Genomic DNA, 16,673 nt, shown 5'->3' with positions numbered 1-16,673 from the left:
TTAGTACAAAGTTGCTTTATGTTTTTTATCTGAAGTTATTTCATTTTTCACCCTAGGTCTTAAAGTGCTCCCAGATATCCCCTCTCAGATTACAAAAAAACAGTGTTTCCAAACAGCTCAATCAAAAGAATAATTTAACTCTGTGAGATGAATGCACTCATCATAATGCAGTTTTTCAGAATGCTTCTTTCTCGTTTTTTTTCTGATGATATTTACTTTTTCATCATAGGCCTCAATGTGATCCCAAATATCCCTTCACAGATTCTACCAAAACAGTGTTTCCAAACTGCTCAATCAAAGGAAAAGTTTACCTCTGTGAGATGAATGCACACATCACAAAGCAGTTTCCCAGGAAGCTTCTTTCAAGTTTTTATCTGAAGATAATTTCTTTTTCACCATAGTCCCCAAAGCACTCCCAAATATCCCTTCACAGATTCTACCAAAACAGCGCTTCCAAAGTGCTCAATCAAAAGAAAGGTTTAACTCTGTGAGGTGAATGCAAACATCACAAAGCAGTCTTTCGCAAATCTTCTTTCCAGTTTTTAATTGAAGATATCTCGTTTTTCACTGTAGTCCTCATAGTTCTCTAAACATGCCTTCATAGATTCTAGCAAAACGATATTTCCAAACTGCTCAATTAAAAGAAAGGTTTAACTCTGTGAGAAGGGTGCACACATCACAAAGCCATTTCTGAGAAAGCTTCTTTCTAGTTTTTATCTGAAGATATTACTTTTTTCACCATTGGCCTCAATGTGCTCCCCAAGTATCCCTTCGCAGATTCACTAGAAACAGTGTTTCCAAACTGCTCAATCAAAAGAAAGCTTTAACTCTGGGAGAAGAATGCAGCAGTTTCTGAGAAAGCTTCATTATATTATTTACATGAAGATACTTCTTTTTTCACCAGAAGCCTCAATGAGCTCTGAAATGTCCTTTCAAAAGTTCTACAAAAACAGTTTTTCAAACTGCTCAATCAAAAGAAAGATTTAACTCTGTGAGATGAATGCACTCATCACAAAGCAGTTTCTCAGAGAGTTTCTTTCTAGTTTTTATCTGAAGGTATTTCCTTTTTTAACATAGGCCTCAATGTGTTCCCAAATATCCCTTCACAGATTCTATAAAAACAGTGTTTACAAACTGCTCACTCAAAAGAAAAGTTTAACACTGTGAGACGAATGCACACATCACAAAGTAGTTTCTCCAAAAAATTCTTCCTAGTTTTCTCTGAAGATAATTCCCTTTACACCATAGGCCTCAATGTGCTCCCAAATATCCTTTGCACACTCTACCAAACCAGTGTTTCCAAACTGCTCAATCTAAAGAAAGGTTTAACTCTGTGAGAAGAATGGACACATCACAAGCTGGTTTCTGAGAATGCTTCTTTCTAGTTTTAATCTGAAGATATTTCCCTTTTCACCATAGGCCTCAATAGGCTCAAAAATATATTTTGTCAGATTCTACCAAAACAGTGTTTCCAAACTTCTCAATCAAAAGAAAGCTTTAACTCGGTGAGATGAATGCACACATCACAAAGCAGTTTCTGAGAAAGCTTCTTTCTTGTATTTACCTGAAGATATTTCATTTTTCACCATTGGCCTCAAAATGATCCCAAATATCCCTTCTCTGATTCTACAAGAGCACTGTTCCCAAACTGCTCAATCAAAAGAAAGGTTTAACTATGTCAGTTGAATACTCTTATCACAAGGCAGTTTCTCAGACAACTTGTTTTTAATTTTTTTAAAGATATTTCCTTTTTCACCGTAGGCCTCAAAGTGCTCTCAAGTATCCCTTCTTAGATTCTACAAAAACAGCTTAGCAAAACTGCTCAATCAAAAGAAAGTTTTAACTGTGTGAGATGAATGCACTCATCACAAAGCTATTTCTGAGAAAGCTTCTTTCTAGTTTTTCTCTGAAGATATTTCCTTTTTCACCATGGGCCTCAATGCACTCCAAAATATCCTTTCGCAGATTGTACCAAATAGTGTTTCCAAGCTGCTTAATCAAAACAAAGTTTTAACTCTGTGAGATGAATGCACACATCACGAAGCAGTTTCTCAGAAAGCTTTTTTCTAGTTTTGTCTGAAGATATGTCTTTTTCATGATAAGCCTCAACATGCTCCCAAATATCCCTTCACAGATTCTACAGAAATGGTGTTGTTAAACTGCTCAATGGACAGAAAGTTTTAACTCTGTGATATGAATGCAAACTTCACAAAGCAGTTTCCCAGAAAGCTTATGTTTTTAATTTTATTATTATTGTACTTTAAGTTTTAGGGTACATGTGCCCAACATGCAGGTTTGTTACATATGTATACATGTGCCATGCTGGTGTGCTGCACCCATTAACTCATCATTTAGCATTAGGTATATCTCCTAATGCTGTCCCCCTCTCCTCCCCCACCCCACAACAGTCCCCGTTGTGTGATGTTCCCCTTCCTGTGACCATATGTTCTCATTGTTCAATTCCCACCTATGAGTGAGAACATGCAGTGTTTGGTTTTTTGTCCTTGCAATAGTTTGCTGAGAATGATGGTTTCCAGTTTCATCCATGTTCCTACAAAGGACATGAACTCATCATTTTTTATGGCTGCATAGTATTCCATGGTGTATATGTGCCACATTTTCTTAATCCAGTCTATCATTGTGGGACATTAGGGTTGGTTCCAAGTCTTTGCTATTGTGAATAGTGCCGCTATAAACATATGTGTATATATGTCTTTATAGCAGCATGATTTATAATCCTTTGGGTATATACCCAGTAATGGGATGGCTGGGTCAAATGGTATTTCTAGTTCTAGATCCCTGAGGAATCGCCACACTGACTTCCACAATGGTTGAACTAGTTTACAGTCCCAACAACAGTGTAAAAGTGTTCCTATTTCTCCACATCCTCTCCAGCACCTGTTGTTTCCTGACTTTTTAATGATTGCCATTCTAACTGGTGTGAGATGGTATCTCATTGTGGTTTAGATTTGCATTTCTCTGATGGCCAGTGATGATGAGCATTTTTTCATGTGTTTTTTGGCAGCATAAATGTCTTCTTTTGAGAAGTGTCTGTTCATATCTTTTGCCCATTTTTTGATGGGGTTGTTTGTTTTTTTCTTCCCAGAAAACTTCTTACTAGTATTTATGTGAAGATATTTCCTTTTTCACCATAGGCCTCAAAGCACTCTCAAATATACCTTCTCAGTTTCTACAAACATAGTATGGCCAAACTGCTGAATCAAAAGAAAAGTTACCTCTGTGAGATGAATGTATTCATCACAAAGCAGTTTGTCAGAAATATTCTTTCTAGTTTTTATCTGAAGATATTTCCTTTTTCTCCATAGGCCTCAATGACCTCCCAAATATCCCTTCACAGATTCTACTGAAACAGTGTTTCCAAATGGTTCAATCAGAAAAAATATTTAACTCCACGAGATGAATGCACACATCCCAAAGCAGTTTCTCAGAAAGCTTCATTCTAGTTTTTCTCTGAAGATATTTTCTTTTTCGCCATAGGTCTCAATGCATTCCCATATATCCGTTTGTGAATTGTACAAAAACAATGTTTCCAGATTTCTCAATCAAAAGAGAGGTTTAACTCTTTGAGAAGAATTAATGCATAACAAAGTGGTTTCTGAGAAAGCTTGTCACTAGTTTTTATGTGAAGATATTTCCTTTTTCACCATAGGCCTTAATGTGCTCCCAAATATCCCTTTGCAGATTCTACCAAACATTGTTTCCAAACTGCTCAAATGAATGAAAAGCTTAATTCTATGAAATGAATGCACACATCACAAAGCAGTTTCCCAGAGAGCTTCTTTCTAGTTTTTATCTGAAGATATTTTCTTTTTCACCCTAGGAATTGAAGCAATCCCAAATATCCCCTCCCACATTCTACAAAAAGAGTGTTTCCAAACTGCTCAATCAAAAGAGAGGTTTAACTCTGTGAGAAGAGTGCAAACATCACAAAGCAGTTTCTGAGGTAGCTTCTTACAACTTTTTATGTGAATATATTTCCTTTTTCACTGTATGCCTGAATGCACTCCAAATATCCCTTCACAGGTTCTGCCAAACATTGTTTCCAAAGAGCTCAATGAAAAGAAAAGTTTAATTATTTGAAATGATGGTACACATCACAAAGCAGTTTCCCAGAAAGTTTCTTTCTAGTTTTAAACTGAAGATATTTCCTTCTTCACCCCAGGAATTAAAGCAATCCAAAATATACCTTCACAGATTCTACCAAAACAGTGTTTCCAAACTGCTCAATCAAAAGAAAGGTTTAAATCTGTGAGAAGAGTGCAAACATCATAAAGTGGTTTCTTAGAACGCTTCTTTCTTGTTTTTATCTGAAGATATTTCCTTTTTCACCATAGGCTTACATATGCTCCAAAATATCCCTTTGCAGATTCTACAAAAACAGTGTTTCAAAACTGTTCAATCAAAAGAAAGCTTTAACTCTTTGAGAAGAATGCACTCATCACAAAGCAGTTTCTCAGAAATCTTCTTTCTAGTATTTATCTGAAGGTTTTTCCTGTTTCACCATAAGCCTCAATGTGCTCCCAAATATTCCCTTGCAGTTTCTACATAAACAGTGTTTCCAAACTGCTCTATCAGCAGAAAGGGTTAACTCTGGGAGATGAATGCACATATCACAAAGCAGTTTCCCAGAAAGCTTCTTTCTAGTTTTTATCTGAAGATATTTCATTTTTCACCATAGGGGTCAAAGCTCTACCAAATATCTCTTCTCAGATACTGCAAAAACACTGTTGCCAAACTGCTCAATCAAAAGAAAGGTTTAACCCTGTGAGATGAAGGAAATCATCACAAAGCAATTCCCCAAAAGCTTCTTTCTAGCTTTTATCTGAAGATATTTCCTATTTACCATAAGCCTCAAAGTGCTCTGAAATATCACTTTGCAGATCCTACCAAAACAGTTTTTAAAAATTGTTCAATCAATAGAATGGTTTAACCCTTTAAGATGAATGCTCTCATCACAAAGCAGTTACTCAGAAAAATTCTTTCTAGTTTTTCTCTGAAGATAATTTCTTTTTCATCATAAGCCTCTATGCACTCCCAAATATTCCATCACTCATTCTACCAAAACAGTGTTTACAAACTGCTCAATCCAAAGAAATGTTTAACTTTGTGAGAAAAATGGACTCATCAAAAAAAGTTTCTGAGAAGCTTCTTTCTAGTATTTATCTGAAGATGTTTCCTTTTTCACCATAGGCCTCAATTCACTCCAAATGTCCCTTCATAGATTCCACAAAAACAGTGTTCCAACTGCTCGATCAAAATAAATGTTTAACTCTTTGTGATGCATGCACTCGTCACTAAGCAGTGTCTTAGAAAGCTTCTTTCCAATTTTTTTCTGAAAATATTTCCCTTTTCACCATATGACTCAAAGCACTCCCAAATATCCCTTCACAGATCTAGGAGTACATTGTTTCCAAACTGCTCAATTAAAAGAAAGCTTTAATTGTGTGTTGATAGCACAGATCAGAGTGCAGTTTCCCAGAAAGTTTCTTTGTAGTTTTCATCTGAAGTTATTTCTATTTTCACTCTAGGCCTAAAAGTACTCTCAAATATCCATTTGCAGATTCCACCAAAACAGTGTTTTCAACTGCTCAACCAAAAGAAAGGTTTAACTTTGTGAGATAAATGCACTCATCAGAAAGAAGTTTCTCAGAAAGTTTCTTTTTAGTTTTTCTCAGAAGATACTTCCTTTTTCACCATATGCTTCAATGCCCTTCCAAATATCTCTTTGCACATCCTACTGAAACAAGGTCTCCAAACTGCTCAATCAAAAGAAAAATTTAATACTGTGAGGTGAATGCACACATCACTAAGGAGGTTTCCCAGAAAGCTTCTTTCTAGTTTTTATCTGAAGATATTTCCTTCTTCTCCCTAGGACTTAAATCGTTCCCAAATATAGCTAGCAGTTTCTACCAAAACAGTATTTCCAAACTTTCAATTAAAAAAAGGTTTAATTTCGTGAGATGAATGTACTCATCACAAAGCAGTTTCTCAGAAAGCTTGTTTTTAGTCTTTTTCTGAAGATATTTCCTTTTCCACCATAGGCCTCAAGTCACTCCCAAATATCCCTTTGTAGATTCTGCAAGAACAGTATATTCAATCTGCTACATCAAAAGAAAGTTTTTAACTCTGTGAGGTGAATGCACACATCACAAAGCAGTTTCCCAGAATGCTTCTTTCTAGTTTTTATCTGAAGGTATTTCCTTTTTCACCATAGTCCTCAAAGCACTCTCAAAAATCCCTTCTCTGATTCTACAAAAACTGTTTTTCCAAACTGCTCTATCAAAACAAAGGTTTAACCCTCTGAGATGAATGCACTCATCACAAAGCAGTTTCTCAGAAAGCTGCTTTCTGGTTTTTCTCTGAAGATATTTCTTTTTTCACCATAGACCTCAATGCACTCCCAAATATCCTTTCTCAGATTGTACCAAATTGTTTCCAAACTGCTCAATAAAAAGAAAGGTTTAACTCTGTGAGATGAATGCACACATCACAAAGCAGTTTCTCAAAACGCTTCTTTCTAGTTTTTTCTAAAGGTATGTCCCTTTTCAGCTTAGGCCTCAAAGCACTTCCAAATATCACTTCACAGATTCTACAAAAACAGTGTTGCCAAGCTGCTCAATCAAAAGAAAGTTTTAACTACGTGAGATGAGTGCAAACATCACAAAGCAGTGTCCCAGAAAGCTTCTTCCTAATTCTTATCAGAAGATATTTCCTTTTTCACCCAAGGACTCAAATCACTCTCAAATATGCCTTCTCAGATTCTACAAAATAGTAAGACCACACTGCTGAATCAAAAGAAAAGTTTAACTCTGTGAGATGAATGCAATCATTACAAAGCAGTTTCTCAGAAAGCTTCTTTCTAGTTTTTATCTGAGGATATTTCTTTCTTCACCATAGGCCTCAATGTGCTCCTAAATATATCTTCACAGATTGAAACCAAAAGAGTGTTTTCAAACGGTTCAGTCAGAAAAAAGGTTTAACTCTGTGAGATGAATGCTCATACCACAAAGCACTTTCTCAGAAAGCTTCATTCTAGTTTTTCTCTGAAGACACTTACTTTTTCACCATAGATCTCAATGCATTCCCATACATCCCTTCGTAGATTCTACAAAAATAGTGTTTCCATACTTCTAAATCAAAACAAAGTTTTAGCTCAATGAGAAGAATGAACACAAAACAATGCGGTTTCTGAGAAAGCTTCTTGCTAGTTTTTACATGAAGATATATAGTTTTTCACACTATGACTCAAAGCACTCCCAAATATCCCTTCTCATATTCTACAAAAACACTGTTCTCAAACTGCTCAATCAAAAGAAAGGTTTAACTGTGTGAGATGAATGCACTCATCACAGAGCCATTTCTCAGAAAGTTTTTTTCAAGTTTTTATCTGAAGACATTTCCTTTTTCACCATAGGCCACAATGTGCTCCCAAATATCCCTTTGCAGATTCTACAAAAACAGTGTTTCTAATCTGCTCAATCAAAACACAGATTTAATTCTGTGAGATGAATGCACACATCACAAAGCTGTTACCCAGAAAGCTTCTTTCTAGGAAATATTCTTTCTGAATATATTTCCTTTTTCACCCTAGGCTTTAAAGTGATCCCAAATATCCCTTTGGGGATTGTACCATAACAGTGTTTACAAACTGCTCAATCAAAAAGAAGGTTTAACTCCATTAGATGAATGCACATGTCCCAAAGCAGTTTCTCAGACAGCTTCTTTCTAGTTTTTCTCAGAAGATATTTCCTCGTTTACCATAGGCCTCAATGTGCTCCTATATATCCCTGTGTAGGTTCTTCCAAAACAGTGTTTCCACACTCTGTATGAAAATAAATGTTTAACTCTCTGAGAAGAATTCACACATCACAAAGCAGTTTCTGGGAAAGCTTCCTTCTTATTTTTATCTGAAGATATTTCTGTTTTCATCATAGGCCTCAATGTGCTCCCAAATATCCCTTTGTAGATTCTACAAAAACAGTGTTTGCAAATTGCTTAATCAAAAGAAAGTTTTAACTCTGTGATAAGAATGCACATATCATGGAGCAGTTTCTGAGAAAGCTTCTTTCCAGTATTTATGTAAAGATGTTTCCTTTTTCACCTTAAGCCTCAATGTGCTCCCAAATATCACATTGCAGATTCTACAAAAAGAGTTTCAGATCTGCTCAATCAAAAGAAAGATCAAACTCTGAGATGAATACACACATCACAAAGCAGTTTCTGAAAGATCTTCTTACTAGTTTTTATCTGTACATATTTTGCTTTTCACCATAGGCCTCAAAGTGCTCCCAGTATCCCTTCTCAGATTCCACAAAAGCAGTGTTGCCAACTGCTCAATCAAAAGAAAGGTTTACCTCTGAGAGATGAATGCACTTATCACAAAGCAGTTCATCAGGAAGCATCTTTCTTCTTTTTATCCTTAGATATTACCTTTTTCACCAGAAGCCTCAATGTGCTCCCAAATATCCCTTTGCAGATTCTACAAAAAGAGTGTTTCAAAATGGCTTAAGCAAAGGAAAGGTTTAACTCTGTGAACTGAATGCACACATCACAAAGCAGTTTCTGAGAACCCTTCCTTCTAGTTTTTCTCTGACAATATTACCTTTTTCACCATAGACCTCAATGCACTCCCATATATCATTGGTACATTCCACAAAATCTGTGTTTCCAAACTGCTCTATCAAAAGGAAGGTTTAACTCTATGAGAAGAATCCACACATCACAAAGTGGTTTCTCAGAATCTTCTTTCTAGTTTTTACCTGAAGATATTTCCTTTTTCACCATAGGCCTAAATGTGCTCCCAAATATCTCTTTGCAGATTATACAAAGACAGTCTTGTCAAACTGTTCGATTCTAAGAAAGGTTTAATTCTGTGAGATGAATGCACACAGCACAAAGCAGTTTCTCAGAAGGCTTCATTCTAGTTTTCCTCTGAAGATACTTACTTTTTCACATAGTTCTAAATGCCATCCTGTATATCCCTTTGTAGATTCTACAAATACAGCATTTCCACACTGCTCAATCAAAAGAAAATTGTAACTCTGGGAGAAGAATGAACACATAATGAAGTGGTTTCTCAGAAAGCTTCTTACTAATTTTTATGTGAAGATATTTACTTTTTCAACATAGGCCTCAATGCACTCCCAAGTATCCCATCTCAAATTCTATAAAAAGAGTGTTTCAAAACACTCTCCTCTGTGAGAAGTATGCACACATCACAAAGGAGTTTTTCAGAAAGCTTCTCTCTACTTTTTCTCTGATGTTCCTTTTTTACCATAGGCCTCAAGGCGCTCCCAAATATCCCTTCTCAGATTCTACCAAAAGAGTGTTTCCAAACTGCTCAATCAAAGGAAACGTTTAACTCTGTGAGATGAATGCACACATCACAAAGCTGTTTCTCAGAAAGCTTCTTTCTGCTTTTTATCAGAAGATATTTTCTTTTTCACTGTAGCCCTCAATGGGCTCCCATATATCCCTTTGCAGATTCTCCAACAACAGTGTTTCCAAACTGCACACTGAAAAGAAGGGCATAACTCTGTAAGATGAATGCAGATATCACAAATCACATTCCTAAGAGCTTCCTTCCAGTTTTATCTGAAGATATTTCGTTTTTCACCAAACACCTCAAAGCGCTCCCATATATCCCTTCTCAGATTCTACAAAAACACTGTTCCCAAAATGCTGAATCTAAAGAAAGGTTTAACTGTGTAAGATGAATGCACTCATAATAAAGCAGTTTCTCAGAAAGCTTCTTTCTATTTTTTATCTGAATATATTTCTTTTTTCAAGATAGGCCTTAGAGCGATCCCAAATATCCCATCGCAGATACTACCAAAACAGTGTTTCCAATCTGCTTAATCAAAAGAAATGTTTAAACCTGGGAGATGAATGCACACATCACAAAGCAGTTTCCCAGAAAGCTTCTTTCTAGTTTTTATCTGGAGATATTTCATTTTTCACCATTGGCCTCAAAGTGCTCCCTAATATCCCTTCTCAGATTCTACAAAAACGCTGTTCCCAAACTGTTCAATCAAAAAAAAAAAAAAGGTTTATCTGTGTGAGTTGAATGCCCTCATCATAAAGCAGTGTCTCAGAAAGCTTCTTTCTAGTTTTTATCTGAAGGTATTTCCTTTTTCACCATAGGCCTCAAAGCACTCCCAAATATCCCTTCTCAGATTCTACAAAAACACTGTTTCCTAATTGCTGTATTAAAAGAAAAGTTTAACTGTGTGGGTTGAATGCACTCGTCACTAAGCAGTTACTCAGAAAGTTTTCTGTGGTTTTTATCTGAAGTTCTTCTCTTTTTCCCATTGGCCACAATGCACTCCCAAATATCCCTTCCCAGATTCTAGAAAAACAGTGTTTCAAAACTGCTCAATCAAAAAAAAGTTTTATATCTGTGAGACGAATGCCCACATCACAAAGCAGTTTCCTGGAAAGATTCTTTCTAGTTTTTATCTGAAGGTATTTCTTTTTTCACCAAAGGTCTCAAGGGGCTCTCAAATACACCTTCTCAGATTGTACAAAACAGTATGGCCAAACTGCTCAATGAAGAGAAAAGTTTAAATCTGTGAGATGAATGTACACATCACAAAGCAGACTCCCAAAAGTCTCTTTCTAGTTTTAGCTGAAGATATTTCATTTTTCACCTTACACCTCAAAGCGCTCCCAAATATCCCTTCTCAGATTCTACAAAGACACTGTTCCAAAGCTGCTCAATCAAAAGAAAAGTTTAACTCTGAGAGATGAGTGCACTCATTACAAAGCAGCTCCTCAGAAAGCTTCTTTCTAGTTTTTGTTTGAAGATATTTCCTTTTTCACCACAGGTCACTATGCTCTCCCAAATATCAATTAACAGATTCTACAAAAACAGTGTTTCCAAACTGCTCAATGAAAAGAAAATGTTAAGTCAGTGAGATGAATGCACACATCACAAAGCACTTTCCCAAAAAGACTCTTTGTATTTTTTATCTGAAGATATTTTCTTTTTCACCCTAGGCCTTAGAGCTATCCTAAATATACCTTTGCAGATTCTACCAATACAGTGTTTCCAAACTGCTCAATCAAAAGAAAGGTTGAACTCTGTGAGATGAATGCACACATCACAAAGTAGTTTCTCAGAAAGCCTCTTTCTAGTTTTTCTCTGAAGATATTTCTTTTTTCAGAGTAGGCCTCAATGTGCTTCCATATATCACTACGTAGATTCTACAAAAACAGTGTTCCAAACTCTCAATCAAAAGAAAGGTTTAACTCTGTGGGAAGAATGCACACATCACAGAACAGTTTCTGAGAAAGCCTCTTTCTTGTTTTTATCTGAAGATATTTCTGTTTTCACCACAGGCCTCAAAGCACTCCCAAATATCCCTTCACAGATTCTATAAAAACAGTGGTTCCAAATTGCTCAATCAAAGGAAAGGTTTAACTCTCTCATAAGAATGCACACATCTCAAAGTGGTATCTGAGAAAGCTTCCTTCTCATATTTATCTGAATATATTTCCTTTTTCACCATAGGCCTCAATTGGCTGCCAAATATCCCTTCTCAGATTCTACAAAAATAATGCTGCCAAACTATTCAATCAAAAGAAATGTTTAACTCTGTGATATGAATGGACTCATCACAAAGCAGTTTCTCAGAAAGCTTCTTTTAGTTATTTTGCATTTCACCATTGGCCTCAAAGCACTCCCCAGTATCCCTTTTCAGATTCTACAAACAGTGTAGCCAAACTTCTGAATCAAAAGAAAAGGTTAAGTCTGAAATGAATGCACCCATCACAAAGCAGTTTCTCAGAAAGCTTCTTTCTAGTTTTTATCTGAAATTACTTCCCTTTTCACCATACACCACAAGTTGCTCTCAAATATCCCTTCACAGATTCTACCACAACAGTGTTTCCAAACTGCTCAATCAAAAGAAATGTTTAACTCCATGAGATGAATGCACATATCACAGAGCAGCTTCTCAGAAAGCTTCTTCCTAGTTTTACTCTAAATATATTTCCTTCTTCACCCTAGGGCTCAGTGCATTCCCAAATATCCCTTCATAGATTCTACAAAAACTCTGTGTCCCAACTGCTCAATCAAAATGAAGATTAAACTCTGTAAGAACAATGCACCCTCCACAAAGCAATTTCTAGAAGTCTTCTTTCCAGTTTTTAATCTGAAGATATTTCCTTTTTCACCATAGGCCTCAATGCACTCCCAAATATCTCTTTGAACTTTCTACAAGAACAGTGTTTCCAAACTGCTCAATCGAAAGAAAGGTTTAATACTGTGAGAAGAATGTACACATCACAAAAGGATTTCAGAGAAAGCTTCTTTCTAGTATTTTTCTGGGGATATTTCCTTTTTCACCATAGACTTCAATGCACTCCCAAATATCCCTTTGCAGATTCTACAAAAACATTGTTTCCAAACTGCTTGATCAATAGAAAGGTTTAATTCTGTGAGATGAATGCACTCACCACAAAGCAGTTTCTCAGAAAGCTTCTTTTTGTTTTTTTCTGAAGATATTTCCTTATTCACCAGAGTCCTCAAAGTGCTCCCAAATATCCCTTCACAGATTCTACGAAAACATTATTTCCAAACCTCTCAATCAAAAGAAACGTTTAACTCCATGAGATGAATGCACATATCACAAAGCCATTTCTCAGAAAGCTTCTTTCTAGTTTTTCTCTGAATATATTTCCTTTTTCATGTTAGGGCTCAAAGCACTCCCACGTATACCTTCACAGATTCTACAAAAATATGTGCCCACACAGCTCAATCAAAATAAAATTTTAAGTCTGTGAGAAGAATGCACACACCAGAAAGCAGTTTCTGAGAAAGCTTCTTTCTCGTTTTTATCTGGAGATATTTCCTTTTTCACCATAGGCCTCAAAGCACTCCCAAATATCCTTTTGCAGATTCTTCAAAAACAGTGCTTCCAAATGGCTTAGTAAAAAGAAAGCTTTAGTTCTGTGAGAAGAATGCACACATTCCAAGGTTATTTCTGAGAAAGCTTATTTCTAGTATTTTTCTGTAGATATTTCCTTTTTCACCATAGGTTTCAGTGAGCTCCCAAATATCTCTTTGCAGATTCTATAAAAACAGTGTTTCCAAACTGCTCAACCAAGAGAAAGGTTAAATTCTGTGAGATAAATGCACTCATCACAAAGCAGTTTCTCAGAAAGCTTCTTTTTGTTTTTTTCTGAAGATATTTCCTTTTTCACCATCAAAGGGCTCCTAAATATCCTTTCACAGATTCTACAAAAACGGTGTTTCAAAACTGCTCAATAAGAAGATATGTTTAACTCTGTGAGATGAATGCACAAATCACAAAGCAGTTACCCAGAAAGCTTCTTCATAGTTTTTATCTGAAGATATTTCATTTTTACCATAGGCCTCAAAGCCCTCCCAAATATCCCTTCTCAGATTCTACAAACACACTGTTGCCAAACTTATCAATCAAAAGAAAGTGTTAACTCTGTGAGATGAAAGTACTCTGACAAAGTAGTTTCTCAGAAAACTTATTTCTCGTTTTGCTCTGAGTATATTTCCTTTTTCACCATAGTCCCCAACGTGCTCCCAAATATCCCTTCACAGATTCTACTGAAATAATGCTTTCAAACTGCTCAATCAAAGGAAAGGCTTAACTCTGTGAGATGAATGCACACATCACAAAACAGTTTCTCAGAAAGATTCTTTCTAGTTTTTCTCTGAAGATATGTCCTTTTTCACTACAGGCCTCAATGCGCTCCCCTGTATCAGTTTGTAGATTCTACAAAAAGCGTGTGTCCATACTGCTGAATCAAAAGAAAAATTTAACTCTGTGAGAAGAATGCACAGAACACAAAGCAGTTTCATAGTAGATTCCTTCTGGTTTTTATCTGAAAATATTGGGTTTTTCACCTTAGGACTCAATGGGCTCCAAAATGTCTCTTCACAGAATGTACAAAACGAGTGTTTCCAACCTGAAGAATCAAAAGAACTGTTTAACTATGTGACATGAAATGACACTTTACAATAAAGTTTCACAGATTGATTCTTTCCAGTTTTTATCAAGGTATATTAAGTTTTTCACATTAGGCCTCTAAGGGATCCCAAATGTCCCTTGGCAGATTCTACTAAAAGAGTGATTCCAACTTGCTGAATCAATAGAAATATTTATCTTGGTGAGGTAAATCCAAACAATACAAATAAGTTAAACAGATAGTTTCTTTCTAGTTTTCATCTGGAGTTATTTAGTTCTTCACCATAGGCATCTGTGGGCTCTTAAATGTCCCTTCACAGATCTAACTATAAAGTGTTTCACACCTACTGTGTCAAAAGAAAGGTTTAATTCTGTTTGATGAATGCATACATCTCAAAGCAGTTATATATTTAGCTTTTTTCTACTTTTTTTCCAGGGATATTCTGTTTTCCACCATAGGTCTCTATGGGCTCTTAAATGTAACCTTCACAGATTCTATCCAAAAAATGTTTCAAACATGCTATATTGACAGAAAGGTTTAATTCTGTCAAATGAATAAACACACCCCAAAAGGTTTCACAAAGAGCTCTCTTCTAGTTTTTATCTGGAGATTTTCTGTTTTGCATTATAGGCCTCAATGGTCTCACAAATTTCCATTTGCAGGTTCTACAAAAAGGTGTTTTCAACTTTCTGAATCTAAACAAATGTTTAAATTTGGGAGAGGAATCCATGCCTCACAAAGCAGACTCACTGATACACACAAACACACACACACACACACACATTTTACCATAGAGTACAGTGGGCTCAAAAATCTCCTTTTGCAGATTGTAGCCAAAGAGTGTTTCCAACATGCTGAGTCAAAAGAAAGGTTTAAGTCTTTCAGATGATCCACACATCACAAAGCAGTTTCAAAGATAGCTTCTTTCTGGTTTTTATCTGGGGAATATTTGGTTTTTCACCATAGGACCCCATGGGCTCCCAAATGTCCCTTCACAGATTCTAACAACATAGTATTTCCAACTTGTTAAATCAAAAGAAAGGTATGACACTGTGAAAGGAATCCACACAACTCAAAGCAGTTTCACAGATCACTTTTTTCTAGTGCTTTCTGGGGATATTCAGTTTTTCACCATAGGTCTCAATGGTCTCCCAAAAGTTTATTCGCAGATTCTACAAAAAGAGTGTATGCAACTTGCTGATTCAATAGACCGGTTTAGCTCTGTGAGATGATTCCACAGATCACAAAGCTGTTTCACAGATAACTTCTTTCTGGTTTTCATGTGTGAACATTCAGTTTTTCTCTATACTCTACAAAAAGCTCCTAAATTTCACTTTGAAGATTCTATGAAAACAGTGTTTCCAACATGCTGTATCAAAAGAAACTTTTACCTCTGTGAGATGAATCCACACATCACAAAAAAGCTCACAGATAGCTTCTTCATAGTTTTTATCTGAGGATATTGTGTTTTTATTTTTTTTTTACCATAGTTCTCAAAGGGCTTCAAAATGCCCCATTCAGATTCTACAAAATGAGTATTTCCAACATGCTGAATCAAAGGAAATGTTTATCTCTGTGAGGAGAATCCACAAAAAAAAAAAAAAGCAGTTTCACAAATAGCTTCTTTCTGGTTTGTATCTGGGTGTATTCAGTTTTTCACTACATTCCTGAAATGGTTCCCAAATCTACCCTCGCAGACGCTATTAAATGGTGTTTGTAACCCGCTGAATCAAAAGAATGGTTTAAGCTTGTGATTTGAATCCAAATATTACAAAGCTGTTTCACAGATAGCTTCTTTCTAGATTTTATCTGGGTATATTTGGTTTTTTACCATAGGCATCTAAGGGCTCTGAAATGTCCCTTGAAAGATTCTACTATAAGAGTGTTTCCAATTTACAGAATCAAAAGAATTGTTTAAATCTGTGAAATGAATGCACACATCACAAGGCAGTTTCACAGCTAGGTTATTTCTAGTATTTATCTAGAAATATTCGGTTTTTCACCATAAACCTCAATGGGCTTCCAAATGTCCCTTCACAGATCCTATGAAAAGAGGGTCTCACACCTGTTGAATCAAAACAACGTTTAATTCTGTGAGGTGAATCTACACATCACAAAACAGCTTCACAGACACCTTCTTTCTAGTTTTTATCTGAGGATATTCTGTTTTTCACCATTGGCCTCTATGGTCTCCCAAATGTCCCTGTGCATATTCTATCTAAAGAATATTTCCAATTTTCTGGATGAAAAGAAAGATTTAACTCTCAGTGGTGAATCCACACATCACAAAGCAGTTTCACTGGAAGCTTCCTTCTAGTTTTTAACTAGGGATTTTTTTTTTCACCATACGCCTCAACAAGCTTCAAAATATTCATTATCAGGTTAGAAAATAAGGGTTTCCAACCTGCCAAATCAAAGGAAAGGCTTATCTCTGTGTGATGAATCCACACATCACAAAGCAGTTTCACAGAGAGCTACTTTGCAGTTTTTAAACTCTGGGTATTCTGTTTTTCACCATAGGCTGCAAAAAGATCCAAATCTCCCTTTGTAGATTCTGCCAAAAAAGTGTTTCCAACCTGCTGAATCAAAATAAAGGTTTAACTCTGTGAGATGAATCCACACATCATAGAGCAGTTTCACAGATAGCTTCTTTGTAGTTTGTATCTGGGAATATTCAGTTTTTCACCATAGGTCTCAATGGGCTC

This window comes from Pan paniscus, chromosome 20 (genome assembly GCF_029289425.2).
Source record: "Pan paniscus chromosome 20, NHGRI_mPanPan1-v2.0_pri, whole genome shotgun sequence".
NCBI classification, from domain to species: Eukaryota; Metazoa; Chordata; class Mammalia; order Primates; family Hominidae; genus Pan; species Pan paniscus.
The sequence above is the reverse complement of the archived record's forward strand: the minus strand, read 5'-3'. Positions refer to the sequence as shown.